The 17,203-nt window shown below is 41.7% G+C and overlaps 1 long non-coding RNA gene across 1 annotated transcript; it reads left to right on the forward strand.

Annotated features, from left to right (window-relative positions):
* Nucleotides 1-46: 46 nt before the first annotated feature.
* Nucleotides 47-1,968, forward strand: LOC138688558 (uncharacterized). Its single transcript, XR_011327420.1, has 2 exons — nt 47-337; nt 994-1,968. It is a non-coding gene; the product is annotated as an uncharacterized lncRNA (long non-coding RNA).
* Nucleotides 1,969-17,203: the final 15,235 nt, after the last annotated feature.

The following is a 17,203-nucleotide window of genomic DNA, read 5'->3' on the forward strand; positions in this document are numbered from 1 at the left end:
TAATTCTTGTTATCTGAAGATCTGCTTTGCAGTTGTTTTGGCCATGGTTGTTACTGTTATCATTTTCTTTCACATTAATAAGGTCACTCATTCATTTAATAGCTCAGTTTAATTTTGTTTCATTATTACTACAGGCCTCTTGTCTCTCCCGAGTGAGAAAATGCAGGGACAACAACTGAGGAGCTGTGTGGAGGAGAAGGTGACCACAGAGATGGCAAAGGGCTGAGGGCAAAAATGGCCTGGAAGAAGGATGCTGCAAACTGTCTGGGACCTGCACTAAAATATGCAGAAAGTTATTGCTGCTTCAAGCGGCATGAAGTCCGCCCTGGTGCCCAGCGTGAGTCACAGAGCAAAGCAGGGCTCAGATGATGGCAGCAGCACAGCCTCTGCGCCCGCAGAGGGGTGCAAACAGCAGGCAGCGAGGGGAAGGCTGTCATTTTGGGAAGGCAGGAGCCAGCAGAAGCATTTTGCTTGGGATCCATGTTTTGAGGGGCTGGAGGAAGCCTTGGCTCCTCACGTCAGAAGCGAAAAGGACAGGCTCATGTCAAGAGGAAGCTCTGGGTAGCGGTTGTGATCTTTTACCCCGAGCTCTGAGAAACCTGCACAGGCCCCTGCTCAAGCCTGGGCGAGCACCCGGTTGTTTTGTTCCTGGCTGGTTGTTCAGGCAAAGAGAGAGGATGCAGAGCCCGAGACTTAAGCCCTTACACCATTGTTATTCTGAAATGCGCTCATTCTCTGCTTTTTTGCCAGAAGTGACATGTTTATTTATGACTAGACAACTTTGTTTAGTGAGGAAACTAAGGTGTCAGTCAGCTTTGTAGGCACTTGTCCCTCCCAAGGGGAGCTCCAGCAGTGAGTCAACTGCAGCTTCCCGGCACACAGGCAGAACGGACTCGTTGCTTTGTGCCTTGTAGAAGCCAAGCCCGTGTGCCGCCTCCTCCTCCACAAAGCCAGCTGGCTGGTGCTTAGGGCCACTTTTCTTTTTGTTTGCAGGGATGTGCTGGATGGGAGCAGCGCAGCCAGGCGAGCACAGAAACCCCAGTCCCTCCAGCCCGGCACAAGGCCAGCAGCCCAGTTCAAGCGCTCCCTCCAGACCCACCTCGGATGGTCTGCGGTTCATTAGTGACTGGCCTGAACTTCAGCGCTGGAAGGGTGGATGTTCCACCACCTCAACAGTAACTGAATCCCATCCACAACTGTAGCAGCAATTTCAGACACTGACTTGAATGAAACGTTTTCCCACATTTCCCAAATTTAATTCTCAATAGTGAAAGCGTGAAAGGTTCAGAAATAACACAGGATCAGGTGACCACTGAGATGTGAATAAAATAGAGCAAACTCTTGGTCTTTACTGCCCGTCACTGCACCAGGACTTCTACTGTATTGTGGAAAACAAAATGAAAGACCTGGCAAATATGTGAGAGTAATATACCTCCAGCTGCATGTAATAAGACTGCAATAGCATTAAGGACTCCTGAGGTCATTACAAACTACAGATACAGGATTATTTACTTTCATGAGGGACACAGGACAAAATTATATGTACCTGAATATATGTAGACTTTGTGAATATATTATTAGCTACAGTCAAGACTCCGATTTTGCCACAAGAATCATTAGGAAATACAGTTTTGGTGAAAAGTTAAATAAGGTATAATTTGACCCAAATACTTTAAGCCTCCAAATACATGAGCATTTTTTTTTTCATTTTAATGGGAACACATACCTCTTGTGAATACTCTTATCATGTATATGCAAACAGAGGTTTAAATACATTTAACAGGCCAGAATTTGTCTCAAGGTCAGTTGTACTGAAATTTGTCCCTAAATGTAGTTAAGTTTGTATCTTCACATTTTCTGGGTAAGATCTTTATAGTTTCAATGCCATTATGAAGAACTGCCATAAGAATGTCCATGTGAGAACCTCACATGAAAACAGTAAATAAAAGCAGCATTTGTCACCAATCAGCCTGGATCTCTAGGAGGAGTATAGTAAAATCATAGTACAACTTTGTAGTTACAGAACTTTCTTGCACATCCCCAAGGCCTCTAAAATGGTATCGGCAAATCTATTTCACAGAAGGAAGACTACCTCTAAAACATGTGGGTTGCCAATGGTCCAAAGAAGCTAGTAAGGACATTTGCCCTGTCCCTGGGCATGTCTCTGATGGCCTGAAAAAACAGAAGGGTGTTATAAATTGGTCCTACAGTGCTAAAGATCTCTGTACTGGCTCTTAATAATCATTGCTAAAAATAACTAGTTTCGATTGTTTCCTTCAGCTTTGATATCTCATCTTTCTTTTGACGCCCCCAGTCTCTACAGCCACAGCCAACTTCTTCCCACATCTGAAGAGTTTCAAAAAGGAAGCTAGCAAGCCGCTGTAGCACTGAGGTAGAACCACAATGAAACCTGGGGCAATGACAACTGCAGGAATTTCAGCCCTTGTTTTCATTTGCTGCAGTCTTTTTTTTGACTGTTGTGGCTTTCAATAGTGGTTTCAAACTTGCTTTTTAAAAGTCTCATTTTCTCGCTTTCCTTTTTGTAGCTTGAGTTCAGATTAAGTATATTGGCAGAGGAGGTAAGGCTTGAATCATTTTCCTGCACCAGCACTGGCAATATCGGTTTTGATATTCATTTTTTTTTAAAATATAACATTCTTAGAAAAGCCTGTGTATCAGAGAGTAGTAATAATGAAAACATAGTGTAGCATGTTGGAAATACCTGTAACGTAATGCAACATCTTGGTATCCCTTTTATCTGAAAATACTTATTTGTTATGAAAGCACGTTAAAGAGTAAAATAGCTACTTAAAGCAGGTATGTACATGATTCCTATCACAGCTGTAGCTGGGCTATCACACAAGACATAACGCACCACTGCATTAGACCTGTGAAGCTGGGAAGCTTCCCTAGCTGTTGCTCAGCTGCAGGTCTGAGGAGCAGAGGGACTAAATGGTCTGTCCAGGAACAGAGAGGAAGCCAGGGACAAAGAAGACAGCAGACTCTCTATAAGTAGTCCTTTGGGACCCTCTGGGTACAGATTTAAAACCAGCTTTCGATAACCCCAGGAGATGGGGCAGGATGGCAGAAAGCCTGCAACAAGATGCCTGGTGATCTGCCATTGATCTTCAGAGGGCCATCAGAGACCAGAAGTGGGGGAAGAGTTGGGAAAGGCAATTAACCTAAGTGGTCACAGATGTTCTCACTCTACATCTGCCCTCTGCAGATTTCAGTGGTGTGGTTTCTGTGGAAACAGAAACTCTGTGCTAAATGGAGCTGCTATCCCTGGCAGGATCTCGTTTTTCCAAAGATGTATTCTACAGTAGCGCAACAAGAGCTTGTTGATGCAGAAAGGTGCAAAGCTGTCCTGCAGCAGCACTGCCTATTCTGATCCAAACTAGAAGAGCTTTTGATCCAGGAATAATTTCAGGGTTTGATACGAGTTAATCCAATAAATGACTCTGTAACAGGGAAGTCTCTAACTGTTGCAAAGACCCTACATAATCCTCAGTGAGTGCAGGGTCAGTTCCAGTGGTCTTTCCTCTTCCCCATTTTAAGGTGACGAAGGAAAGAAAGATTTGAGCTAAACTCCTGACTGCAAGATTTAAGCATGTGTGTATGTCTGTGTGAGTGAATATTTTTTTACTTATTTAGGACAACTTGTATTTCATATCTTTATAATATCTTATTTGGTTAAGATACCTTGTTGAGAGGACTGGGTTTCGTTTTTTACTGAGTCATTCTACTACTTTAGAAGCTTAAAATGGCTTGGGATGTTGGGTACTTTTTTTTTTATCTCCCACCCCACCCCCACCCCCCTCAAAAGCAGTCTCCCTATTTTGTTTTCTGCTGACTGCACTGGACTGGCAGAATAACCTTAAAGATAATTGACAAAATGACAGGATAGAATAAAATGTTGGGAGGCAAGAACTGACACAGGCATTCCTGGACTTTTTAACAGTTAAACCACAATGGCCCGTTCAAATGAACGCATTACTCCCACAAGAGAAAGTAAATTTTATCCCTCCCAGAATTTGTAGGCAGAACAAAATGGCAAACAACCGCTTACTGCCGTGAGTCGTACTGACCACGTCTTACAGCGGACTGAAGACTAAGCTGAAATCTGTCCTGCCTTCTCCAAGGTTATCAGGAGCAAAGAAAGACCATCTGGACCTCCTGTAACAGCCGCTGAGCCAGAGCTGGCAATAACCTTGGCTGCAATAGCTTCAGCGATGGATTTAAAAGAGGATGAATTCTGGATATCTCCTTTAAAGAGTCCTAAAAGCATGTAAAATGACCAGATGAGGATGTTAGGCAGCAGGGTTCACTCACTTTGCATTGACGAAATGACTGCACAAAAACAACACCCCGAAGTCAGGCGCAGGGAGAGGAAAGAGGACCTTACTCTGGGTTACCTGGTTGCCCCTAAGATGTGATAACTGACTGTATGAGGCCGTAGTCTGCCACCAGTACCATCGTCTTGCAAAAGCCCATCATCTTGCTTTCCCAGCCTGTGAAGGGAGGGAGCCTGGTAACAGAGGGGAGAATACGGCAAACAAGAAAAGAAGCACGCTGTTGGATTTTACTTTTTAAGTTAGCCAGAGAAGTAAGAAACAATGTCAGCCCGATTTCCAGAATGAGCTAAAAATAAACCAAAAAGGTTTATTTTTAGATGTACCAAGCTATCCAATAACAGCTCAGCTTTACGGCATGTAGGAATAGGATCCAGATTCTGATTTTGGTTATATTGCTGGAAGTTTTCCATTGGCTTCAAAGATAATTGGTAGTTTCACCAAAGTAATTTGATCAGAATTTGGCCATAGATCTATTGTTCCTTGATGTGATGCACTTACTTACACATAAGTTTTAATGGAAAAATAATTATTAAAAAAAAAGTCAAAGCAACATACCGATCTACTTCACAACTTTTTTGAGGTTTTAATGATTTAAAGTGTTTTGAGAATGAACAGTGCTATATGTATGCTCAGCATCATTATGCATTATATAAATGCATAATATCAGGCATGCTATTTTTATCTTTCCGCACAGCACAATAATGACGTATCTGCAGTGGGATGAAATGCAACACTATATTTAATAAAGGTTATGGGTTATGTTTGTATTTCATGTTGTTTGGTGATATGCTGCTTCTGATATCTAGGTCACTGTTCAAATCTGTCAGGGGTTAACCATGGCCAGTCATTCCTGTCTGACACCTGGTATGCTTCTGCTGCTAGAGGAAAAGTTTTTCCCCTCTGCAACTCATCAACTTAGTTCAGAGCCAGTGAAAATGCTCTGTGATGATGCCAGTGCTTACAGGGGTGGAAGAAAATGCCAGTCTTTCTTCTGGGATAACCTATTCAAAACTCAGCTAAGCAGTGTTGGTGACAGTGATGTAAAAATGAATTAAGGACATATAGCTAAAATACTGTAAAGTCCAGCACCTTTTAGGAGCACTAAAAAGCTAACTAAAATATCTGAGAATAAGTTTAGTAAGCTAATGGTTTACTTAAGATAGTAGTTCCTTTTTTTACAGAGATCTAATATGTTTGCAATGAAATATGGGACAGAAGACCTCACTGGAGCACCAAAACATTTTCTAGTACGTCTTGCAAGTCTGTCTTTGAGAATGCCAAAGTTTACTTCAGTTGCAGAACTGAAATATATATACAAATTTTTCAGGTTAGGTTCTTGTCTCAAGCCTAACTTTTGGCACTGGTTCTGTATTGCCAATATTTGCCTTGCAGAAGTACATTGAAAATCCACTGGATCAAATCTTAAGGCCTTCTGGTCAGTTTTTATTGAGCTTTTACTAGAAAGAGAACTCGCAGTAGTTCAGATCCTGATGGATAAAAAGCAGCTGAACACGCACCCTTCCCTCTGATTTCCATAGCAGTTGCTGCTGACTAAGGACTGGATGCGTCTCCTGCTCCTGCGTCAGGACTGCTGACATGAGCAAGTGGGAGGAAGATCAAGCTCCGGCGAGGACGGACTTCAGGAGCTGGTCCGTTCTTCTTTCACACGGATGGGAGTGTCACAGCGCGCTTTCCTGCCTAATCAGTCTCAACACAGCCTTGCACAACTCAGCCTGTTTTAAGCTTTTAACCAGGGTGTAGGAGTTCAGAAAAAAAACCACCTCCCTTCCCCCAAGAAAAATGTAATTGCAAAGATTTGTTTTGATGTAGCATGTACAGTAAACTTGAATCACTGAAAGTGAACCACACATTTGTGCGAGTATTTTTCCTTTCCCTAATTTTCATTCCTAGTTAGCTATTCATTTTATTTACCTCCTAGAGAAAACACACTAGAGACTGGATCCGACTCCCAGTGAGGCTCATGGTAGAGCTGCCAAGGCCATAATCCCTGGGGCTGTAAGACAGCTCCTCGCTGTTGACCACACTGGGGCTATCCCAATATATACCAGCAGACAATCTGGTCCCCATCATTGTTAATGCAGACAGTCCTCCATGTGACTCATCTTATGGGCCAAAGCAAATGTTAACGCATAGTAATAATATCAAAATAGTACACGGAGATAGGTTCCACTCTGATTGTAATTCTGTTACTAGTTACAAGTGCTAGTTATTCTTTGTAACACTAATTTGTTTTAATACTATGAGAGAGACCAGGAGCCTAGTGCATTTAAGACTTCATACAAACAACAGCCTAGATGTTACAACATGATCTGCGCTAAAAGCCATGCAGATATGCAACTTCAGTGACAGGATCATGGTCCTTGCAAGCTCTCTACAACTCTGGTGAAGCCAGCACAGAAGGTTCAAATTTATTCTGTTAACAAGCTCAGAATATGGATCTCGATTATTTTTATTACCAGTACGTGGCATGCCAAGATGTGGAGGACGAATGAAAGAGCAGTCTAAAATTCAAATTATGCAATAAATGGGCATAGTAAATAGCAGGGTGAGAATGGAATGTCAAGGGACGAAGCTAAGAAAATGATTGTTCAGTTTAGGGAAGATGGTCCAATAAAATTGACTAATATTTAACGATCACTTGCTCACTGTGGAGTAATTTATTGTGACCAGCAATAAGGAAAATACTAGTGAATGGCTAGAGAAATGTACTGATTGGGGCCCTTAACAGAGATTCAAAACAATGCTATCAATGAGTATGGGTATTCCTTGACAAGATGAAAAGGAATGTAATCGTATCTCTAGTATTTAGACAGCCTCTTTTACCATGGCATCTGAGCATCTTTCTCATAATATTCCTCATATCCCATGCAATTGGGAAGCTTTAAAGCAGCCCCACAGCAGCAGGCATCCCTGGGAGGGGGACAGGCTGCCAGGGATGGCACAGCTGGGATGGATTGTCCTCGCCTGAGTGGCTGATCCTGACCTGCTGGCACAGCTGCTGGCACCATCGCCTAGCAGGAGCTCTTCAAGCCTTTCCCATCCCATTCCAACCCATCCCATCCTCCTCTTCACCTTTGCTCTTCATTTCCCTGCAGCAGGACTACTCCATGAACTCAGCCTTCTTTTCCTCTATTCCCAGCAGCGTGGGAGATACAGGAGAGAAGGTTGGGACTGCTTCTTCTCAGGGGAAAGGAGAGAACTGTTGCTTTTTGGAGAGGGAAAGTAAGTAAACTCTTTCTCTTCCTATCCCCATCTGCATTTCACTGATCTTACCAGTCCTCCTCCCTTCAGACCTGCTCAGTGTAACTACAAAATTCACTTTTACCCATCTATCTTGGGATTCTTGGGAAATCTTATGTCCTTCATACTAACGGGAACAGTAGCATGGAAAGAATAAATGAGGCTATCCAGAAAGTCTACAGTAGAGAGAGACCCCCAAAATTAATCTTCTCAAATGCAGGCTGTTACCCTGGCTACCAAGACTTCCTTTTTGTGGAGCCATTCTTTCTACATGTTAATCCAGGCTTCTCTTTTCTTTTCCTCATATTTTGGGGTCTTGAGTTCAGTAAGAATGTGCTTTTGCTTCCTCTGACAATGTTGATCAACAGAATTTCACTTGCAAGCATATCTAGGTAGCGGGAAAGTTCTGCAAATGCTTGTGTAAGTGTTCATCCTGTTCATAAACTGCATGATTTGACCATCTTGAAACCTTCCTATGGGTTGGAGAGTTGTTCAGACAGGGATTAGAAACAGTGCCATCTGACAAATTAGGCCAAACTATAGGCAGCTGGTATTCTAAGCAATAGTCCTAATGCATAGTTCATGAGCGAGCCATTGGCTGCAATATGTTTGTGTTAGTCATTTATCAAATAATAATGAGCACCGAAGGCTAGATCCTGTAAATGGATGAATGGGGCTGATTCCTGCACCTTGGTATGAGGAATGTGTCTTGAGGCCCATGTTTATGGAGCTACAAATTTGTTCTTTGATCTCTTACCAATAATAAGACTAAAGGAATGCAATTTTTGTTGTTAATATTTTGCTTAACGTTAGTCTAGGGAAAGGTCGTTAGTATTCTATAGCTATCTTGTCAGTCTCAAGGAACATGTCATATACATTAAAGGACACAAATCAATAATTAACATAAACCCCTCCTAATCCTAAAGTCAAATATTAACATCCTCCCTTACTCTCTCTTCTCTTCTCTTCTCTTCTCTTCTCTTCTCTTCTCTTCTCTTCTCTTCTCATGAATTCCTAAAGACCCCAAGGCTGAGAGTGGTAGAATTTTGCCCAAAGATGACAAAAATAACAAGACAGCCATGTGCCTGCCTGTCTGTGCCAGATTTCAGGCATATAAGTTTGCAGTAAACTCAAACCTTAAATATGCAGGGAAGTGCTTTATGATGTGTCATAATCCTGCAGTTTGCTCTAATCAAGAGAAGGTTCAATACCTACTACCTATAAAACAAGAAATTTTGGGGACAAAAGGTATTTTTCTCTGGATTAAAGCTGATTCTTCCCTAAAAGTCTGTAAAAACCCCTAATTGCCATTTATAGAAACAATTCCATTGATATAATCCTTTAAAATATGCCTATTTAATTATTTGTAAATTAAATATTGTTAGATGTTTAGGAAACTGAGTTATGAACCTGTACCTAAATTCCTATAGTAAAAGCTCAGTTTTCATCTTGCAGCATTAACGTCTAGAGCATTTAAAAAGGTGCACTAGTGCCACATGTTCAAAGCAATTCCAAATTCCAATGAAAGCGTAACATCATGTTAAACAGTTATAAAGTTAAATATATGTGCATAGTTTTTTAGGTATAGGCATAAACTTTTTTTTCAAATGTCTACGCACATCTGAAAATGGTACCTATCACTATATATTTATGCCTGTATGCATAATAAACTGCACACCCATAGACATACAAGGTACAGGCATATAGATAGTTCAGATATGTTCCCAAGGCATCTTCAATTGCTGACATTTTTGTCAGTGGGAAGGAACGTGATCTTTCATAACAATGAAGTAATTGTTTGTTTTCTTCTTGCCATTTTGTTGCAGGAATTAGACACTTTGGGTTACTTATTACCATGAGATAATTCCTGCCGGTCTGCTGAAGGCACAAGCAAGGCAAAGTGTTTCCTAATTCCCAGAAGGCATGCGTTATCTCATGGTAACACACACACGTTGCAGTGTGACGTTTCTTCTTGATACAGGTAAATGGACCATACTGTATCCAGGATACAGTTTTGTGCTTCCATTAAAATCTCACTTGCATTTCCATGCTTGCAAAATATTTTATCAAGAATATGTGGGATAAAAATTTTGCAGAGTGCTTGTACCACTGCAATGTTAATGAAGTCCAGAGAAAGACTAAACAGAAACATACAACTGCTAAGACGCTAAAGGGCTGACATTTAGGTGAAAGTTGCTGTCTTTACTCTTGCGCAGGTGGGAAAGGATATTGATAATCTCATGCTACTGATGGGCAACAGTGTGTGGATAATTGTCTTAAAAGATAGTGAATATAATGGAAAGATATTATTGCTAAATGTTTTCAGGATGTTGCTGTTGTGGCCTGACTATAACAAGGTTTCCTAACTTTGGTCAGCAAATGAGATGAAGAGCCTTCTGTAAGTCGTCTTCTCCCTGGCTGTCTGTATTTCTCTATATTCTGAGTCAGGAGTGCATCCAGGACGCATCCCAACTTTCACATGGCTCCTTGTACCTACTGTTGGTTCTGCAGTTAGTCACTTAGAAAGATGGACAACTCTGTGCGGCGGGCAGCCATCTTGTGTCACATCAGTCGCCCTCCGGGCCAGCTCTGACTTATTTTTCCACACATCAGTTTACTCTGAGGCAGACATTCTCCATGCTGCTAATTTCTGCTCAAGGGAGATGTAAAATCTCCCTTGTTCAAGATGCAGGAGAAGGAAATAAAGGAAGGCAAGCCCCCAAATCCATTATTAATTTCTGATTGCAGCATATTTTTCTCAGTTCCCCATAGCAGAGTCTTATTCCACTACTCTCAGCTCTTCATTTGAGTTTGAAGTCCACTGAGATCAATATACAATGAATGTGGACATGAGAGGACAGATTAATGAGGAACTAGAGAGAGGACAGTGAAAACGGCCTACTAATTATTGCACTTGGGGATTTTCTCCAGAAACTAAGGTCCTTCCAGATTCCCTCTAGAAAGGAATTTGCAGCCACTGGACACACACTCTTTGTGTCAATAATTTATTGTATACTGCCAATGAAGTGATACAACTCTTTCTTTATGTACAATTAGCTTTTACACTTGCAAATAAAGTCACACATATCATATTATAGATGTGATCTTTAAACCCCAAGTTCTTCTCTGTTACAGAATCATCAACAGAGGAATCTCTTTCTTTTATTAAATGGGGACTTGGATATGGGAAAATTCTCCGTGGGGAACTCCCATATACCATAAAAATGACCACAGACCTGGTTATCTTCTAAATATGGTCATAAATAATCTTTTCCTTTTTGTTAGTAAAATTCCCCCTGATCAGTTTGGGACATTAACAGGCAAATTTTTAGCAATAGCTTTTGGTGCTTCAGATGCTTTCCTTCAAGAAGAAGGGGGAAAAGAGATTTGAATTGGAGGGAACTCGAGAGGCACGCTGACTCGGACAGAGTTAGATGCAGTAGCAAGACCAACATGAAAAGCAGAATTTTTGCTTGTGGTTTTCTTTTTCCCCAAAGTTGTCTGTGGGACTAGCTCCCCTACGGATGTATTTCTCAAGATGACAGCCTCTGCTTTGCGTCTGTTACATACAGAGCTGAACATGGGCTCTGAAGTTTGAAACTGGATTTCCAGTCAGTCAGAGTTCACGCAAGACTTGGGATTTTGGCTTGGTTTCATAGCTAATTACACAGGGTAAGATCCTGGCTGCCTTGAAGTCAATGGCACAAATCCCACTGGTTTCATTGGGGAAGAATATGACCCCTTGCAGTTTAGAGGTCAACTACAAAAAAAAAAAAACTATGATTCTGACTATACAGTAATTATATCATCTTTATTCATGCCCATGCTTGTCATGCTTTTAGTCTACCAGATCTATCCATTTCCCTTACTATATATTTATAAAGGTTTCCCTGCCTACCTCTTTCTGGAGTTCCTGTGATCTGTCCAAGGGGTGTGATCTTCAAATCCAAGAGACAGAAAGACCACTAGGAAGCGGATAAGCTTGTGGTAAAATGCTGATAGCATTCTGGCACTTAAATTCCAAATCCCAATGGAGTCACAAGACAGATTCCATTTCTTTTAATTTCTCTACATCAGTTCTTTCTAGTGCTTGAGGAGGACTGGACACCATCAGATGAGACGTGCCAAAAGTGTTCGTCAGAACAAATTGGCAATAATCTTCTGTGTAGCTATAATCTTCATTTATTTTTATCATCACATCTTCCTCAAATACTCCTGGCCATATATGGTATGAACTTTTTGCCTTTATTCAGGAATTTCCTTTTCAATTTCTCTTTTTCTTAAGGCATCCTGTACTAGGACAACAAGAAAAAATTCTGGAGTGTGATCCAGTCCCTCACATTCATATCTGATAAACAGATGGTTCTGTGAGCCTCAGGCAGTGGAGGAATATCATCACATCTATAGAGTTTTAGTGATAACTCAGATAGTTACTCCAAAACATCATATGTTACACCAATATTTTGCACCAACTGAGTAATGTGGAGTGTTCTGCCAAGGCTCCTCGGTGTGCTTTCTCACAGCTGTGATGCTGTCAGCCCAAAGACAATGCTTGCAGTGAGGAGCCCAGCGCTCCCACAGACGCTCAGCTGTCTTGAGGCTGGACCTCAGCCAAAAGGCTCCTGAAACGTTTTCCATGGGCTACATCCTAATGTATATCGCCTGTGCATTTATACAGTTCTTTCTAATGGGAGGATGGTTTACAGGAAAGCTGCTGGGTGGGCTTATCGTCCGCTCTGGAAGTGCGTAAGGCAGAGGTCCTGTCTGTAGAATTAACATCGCATTATTTTCTGTGACAGCTATGAGTTTACATATAGATATTGCATTGCATTACTTTGCTCAAACCTCATTAAACTATGGGCGTTTAAACCCACCCATTTAAAGAACCCAAGCCATGATGGTTTATAGTATCCTCCTTGTTGACCACCACTGTGCTGACATAGCTATGACCTTGCTTGACTGAACGGCATGGTGTTCTGGCAAGACAGCCCCTGGTGTGATAATATGTCCCTTTGTTCTGCACCTGGTGGTTTCTCTGGCAGTACACCGTGGGACGGCCACCACAAAGTATAGGGGCTGGGGGCTTGGAAATTAACGTCCCTGCTTCTTCTGTACTTCTCTAGGTATTGATTATAAAGAAACTGAGCAAGTACTTCAGCAGAGCATTTATCTGCAACAGCTTTGCTCAGGGCAGCACCACTTTGGGTGCAGTGGTGGGTGCAGCTGGGTACAGATGTAATCCTGCGGCCACCAACGAGACCAACTATTGCACAGGAGAGCTAAAAGCTCCACTCACACCTGCATCAGCAACAGGCACACACACAGAGCTCCTCTACAAGTTTTGCAATGACTGATCAACTGTGGAGGTCGTTAAATGAGCATTTGTGATTTTGTGAGAAGGTTGCTGCTGTATCACTTAATAAGATGTAGCAATGCAAAGAAGTTTATCAGTTGCACTGCACTTCAAACAGTTTAGAAAAAGTCCTTACTGACAAGTGGGCTTTATCAGATGCCTTTAGCAGGTGACACATTAATACTTTGATTACTAATAATAACATAAAAAATAAGATGACTGCACAAAATTAAATCACGTACCCCAAGTCACAGGTTCCTTATTTGGTGAAGAGGTAATTTATACAAACCTAAGTCCCTTTTACACCCTTCATGCAAAGACATCATCAGTGAGAATGGTTATTTCTCAGTGGATTTTGACATGTCAGTTCAGTGCTCCATATCATTATAGAAAAACACCTTGCCTTATGCTTCTCTGCTTCCTAAAAGTTTTTATCTGTTGGTTGGACAGGAGAAAACAGTGGTCTAATTCTGAACTATGTGTTTGCAGAGTGCTAATAATATGCTCTGGAATAGCTGAAGTCAGTTGCAACGCTAATGTTTCTTAGCATCGTGAGTCTGTCATGCTAAGTGCCTGATGGTTTTTGCACATTTGTGAGTGTAAGATTAAAGATGCTGAAGGACTGTGGAGAACAGCAGGTCAAGAGGTCCTCTGGACATATGTAAGCCAAAGAGGGTATGTTGGCAAGCTGCCTCGTGTGGTCAGGGAAACAGGATCAGGGAGGCATTATGCTCCCATGTAGAGACCAGAAAATAGTTGGAGGGAAGGAATGTCATGTAACCAAGAATATGTGTTTGCATTTAGTCATACTTGGAGTTAACAGCATGGAAGAATATTATGCTATTTATAGGTGGTACTGCAATGAAATTTTGCAACTGAGTGGTATCAGAATAAGTTTATTTTGTGATAAATAATAACAGTAAATAAATGTAAAAATACAGGTAGCACATTGTTTCTTGAATAACAAGCCCCTGGTGAACTGACCTTTTGGTAATTAGGTAGGTAAGTAATAAAGCAAGCAGGCGGTGTAAAAGTTAATTGAATACAAATAGGACCTCCACTGGAAGAGTGCTAGAGGTCTGCAAACCACAGACCACAGGTTAAGAATGACCAATGTAGGTAATGTATTTGTTCCCATCCAACTTTGGGGGGGTAGGATTGCACATTGCATGTGGTGGGAGGGCCCTCCAATTACCCCTAAATGGTGTATCTTCTCCAGAGCGCAGTACTCCAGGATACAGTCATTAGAGCCGATCACAAAAGAAGTTAATCCATGACATTCCTCCCCTGCAATGGCTGTGTCAGGACTCTTTCCAGGGCAATGAGCTCCATTTCAGTCCTCTGAGGATTCTCCGGGAAATGCTTTAGGGCCTTCTGTTGGGTAAGGTCCAGTAGTTGCTGGAACAGATCCCTCCCTTGCTCCTTTTTCTTTTTGAACTACACGTTGGCCATTCATTCGTGTGCACTACTTACCGCTTTGGGGAAGCAGTGGCATCGAAAAGCCTAAAGCAGATTTAAAAAAAGAGGAAGGGGTTTAAAATTGTACTTTCTTAATATCAGTCTTCATGCTAAATGCAACAAAACTGCTCCCTTAAAGCTACCCCATCTTCAGTTCACACTCTGGAGTCCAGACAAGGCAGTAAAGTTTAATCGAAATTGCTTTCACTTGCTGTAGGTCTTCATGCGGCAAAGCTGAGATGCTTTGGAACATGGCAAGAAAGGGGACAATTAGCTGGGGGGGGGCTGTGGAGGCTCATGTAAATAGAGGACATCAGTCAGCAGGTTAGCAATTCCGTTGTACCCCGGGTTCTCTTTGTACAGGAGGATATTACAGCCTCAGGAATCAGAAAGAGCTTTGCAAGGGTCTTGTGCAAGAGAAAGGACTTTGTCACGACAGTGGTCCAGTGGCTTTGGTATTCCTCTCTGGGCTGGGTTCTTGTGCAATCTTCAACCCTGCTGGTTTGTGCAGCTCTGGCTGCTCTCATAAATCTCCTCACTGAATCCCAATGCATACACAAGATCAAAGGAGCTTGCAGTGGGTTTTATGCTGCTTGTTTGGCTGTCTTCAGTGCCTGTGCTGCAGCCTTGGGTGCTTTGCGAATAGATAACCACCACGTAACATTCAGAGCCTCTGCCTGATACTTGCAAAAAGGTGGTCCAGGTTGTCCTTGGGTAATTCACCTGGAGGTCTCTAGCTTTGCCTTGGGAGAGCGGCCAGCGTGGTGTATTCATTATTGCCTATTTATCTTGAAAGTGTTCTCTAAAGGTGTCAGCATTCTGGTGGTTCATCTAAGAGAGGCCGCAAAGGTCTGTACGAGTGCCAGTAAAACCTTATCTCTCAGAAAAGGCATACCACGGCATAGTTGCTACAATGCTGGTAGTTGCTACGGTGCTATTTCTTTAAAATATCAAATAGTAGTAAATTCATACATAATACTCCAACCTGGGGTCTTTATAGACCCTAAAACTAACCCCATGTGAAGTGCTGACCCCAAACTCTCTAGCTCCTAATCTAAGTCTAGCCTGGGAAATTTGGCAAGTCCCAGCCCTAATCACAGCTTGCCAAGGCTTACATACCACAGAGCTGTGTGGTGTGAGGTGTCAGTGACTGTGGGCTATACCTGAGCCCACAAGCTGTAGCGACGGTTGTAGGAAGCAGAGGTATGGAGAATGTGGTTCTAAGTATAGAAATTCTGCAAGACCATTAAGTTTTGCTTTCTTTTGATAAATCGTTCCTGACAGTAACTTTCTTATAAAACTTGCATGACGCATCTGCTTGCTGCTCTGCTAGTTTTCATTTTACCTCTGAAAATTGATTTCAAACTCTAAGACATCACAAGACAATTCAGCTTTGCTCCTTAGCACCATTGCAGGACTGCAATCTATCATTTCGTATTGCTGCTTGTGACAGTCACTAGCCACACACTGCAATTTTATAGTCTGCACTTCTGTTAAAAGAGCAGCTAGTTCTGATTTCTTCACACAGAATATTTGCATGTTTATAGCAACCTGCTCCCTGCCTCTCTGTGTGAAAATACAGGTTCTGTAACCTTCTGTACAGTTATTCATATTCTGAGTGTTTTCTGGAGACTTAAAGCTATGTTATCAATGCACGCATCTCCTATTCCAATCTGAAAGGTAGAACTTCGCTGTTTTGTTAAAATCACAGATGACCTGTATACACTATACTTTCCCTTAAAATCACTCATGCAGCTACACTGTGTAAGTTATAGGGAAATTGGTGTGGGCTGGTAATGAGGTTTCTATCACCATGTCAGCCAACGTTGTCTACAACAGTGGCCTGTTTTGCATTCTCAAGCTGGAAGCGATAGCATACCAATACACAGAAACACCTAACTTCATTTTAGCATCTGTAAAAGGGCCCTTTTGATCTCTTCTGCAAAAATGAACTCTGATTATCATTTGATGAAGTAATTTGATGAATATACAGAGTTATGGAAATGAAAAATATTGTAGCAATTATCTTTTGCCAGATGATTAATACGGTGGAAGAGGGTTAATTAGGAAGTAGAACAAGTCATTACAGAAATATATATTGTAGAAATATCATTTTCAAGTGTTGTTGGTCTCTTCCAACAGCATCGTGTAGACAATTTTAACAGAAGAAATTAAGACAAATAATAAGCAATTACTGCTAGAGGTGAGCAACATATCAGTCTCTTAAAAATACCACTGACTGACTTCACATTCCAGAGACTCCACATAGATCATTCCCTGGATAGTGTTATGAATCATCTGCCCATCCCAACATTTTGTTCGAACAACACCTCTACGAGTCATCTGATTTGTCAGACAATTGGATGATGTCAAATTTCTCCTCTGCATCTCACTTTGTACCCCCAAGGCTGAGAAAATGAATTGATTTTAAAATGGGACCTATTGTGCCAAATTTCCTGAGCGCTTCAAATGAATATTCTCACTTTGCCATGACTAATGCCTTCTCAGATTCTGAGAACATGTCCGTGGCTTGCATGCTTTCCTTTTGGTTGAATAACAAAGAACCTCCATTCATAAAGAGATCTTTCAAGAAACTTCTTGTAAATCAATCACTGACAACTGAATCGTCAGTCTTCTTGGTCTTGTCAGCTTTTAATTAAAAAGTTACGCCAACAAGTGATGACAGACACTAGCAGCACAGCCTTCTTCAGAATGTCCAAATATGTCTGAAGGTGAGCACGTGGGACAGGTTACTGTGCCGCTCACAAAATACGAG

The sequence above is a fragment of the Haliaeetus albicilla genome, chromosome 13 (assembly GCF_947461875.1).
Source record: "Haliaeetus albicilla chromosome 13, bHalAlb1.1, whole genome shotgun sequence".
NCBI lineage: Eukaryota > Metazoa > Chordata > Aves > Accipitriformes > Accipitridae > Haliaeetus > Haliaeetus albicilla.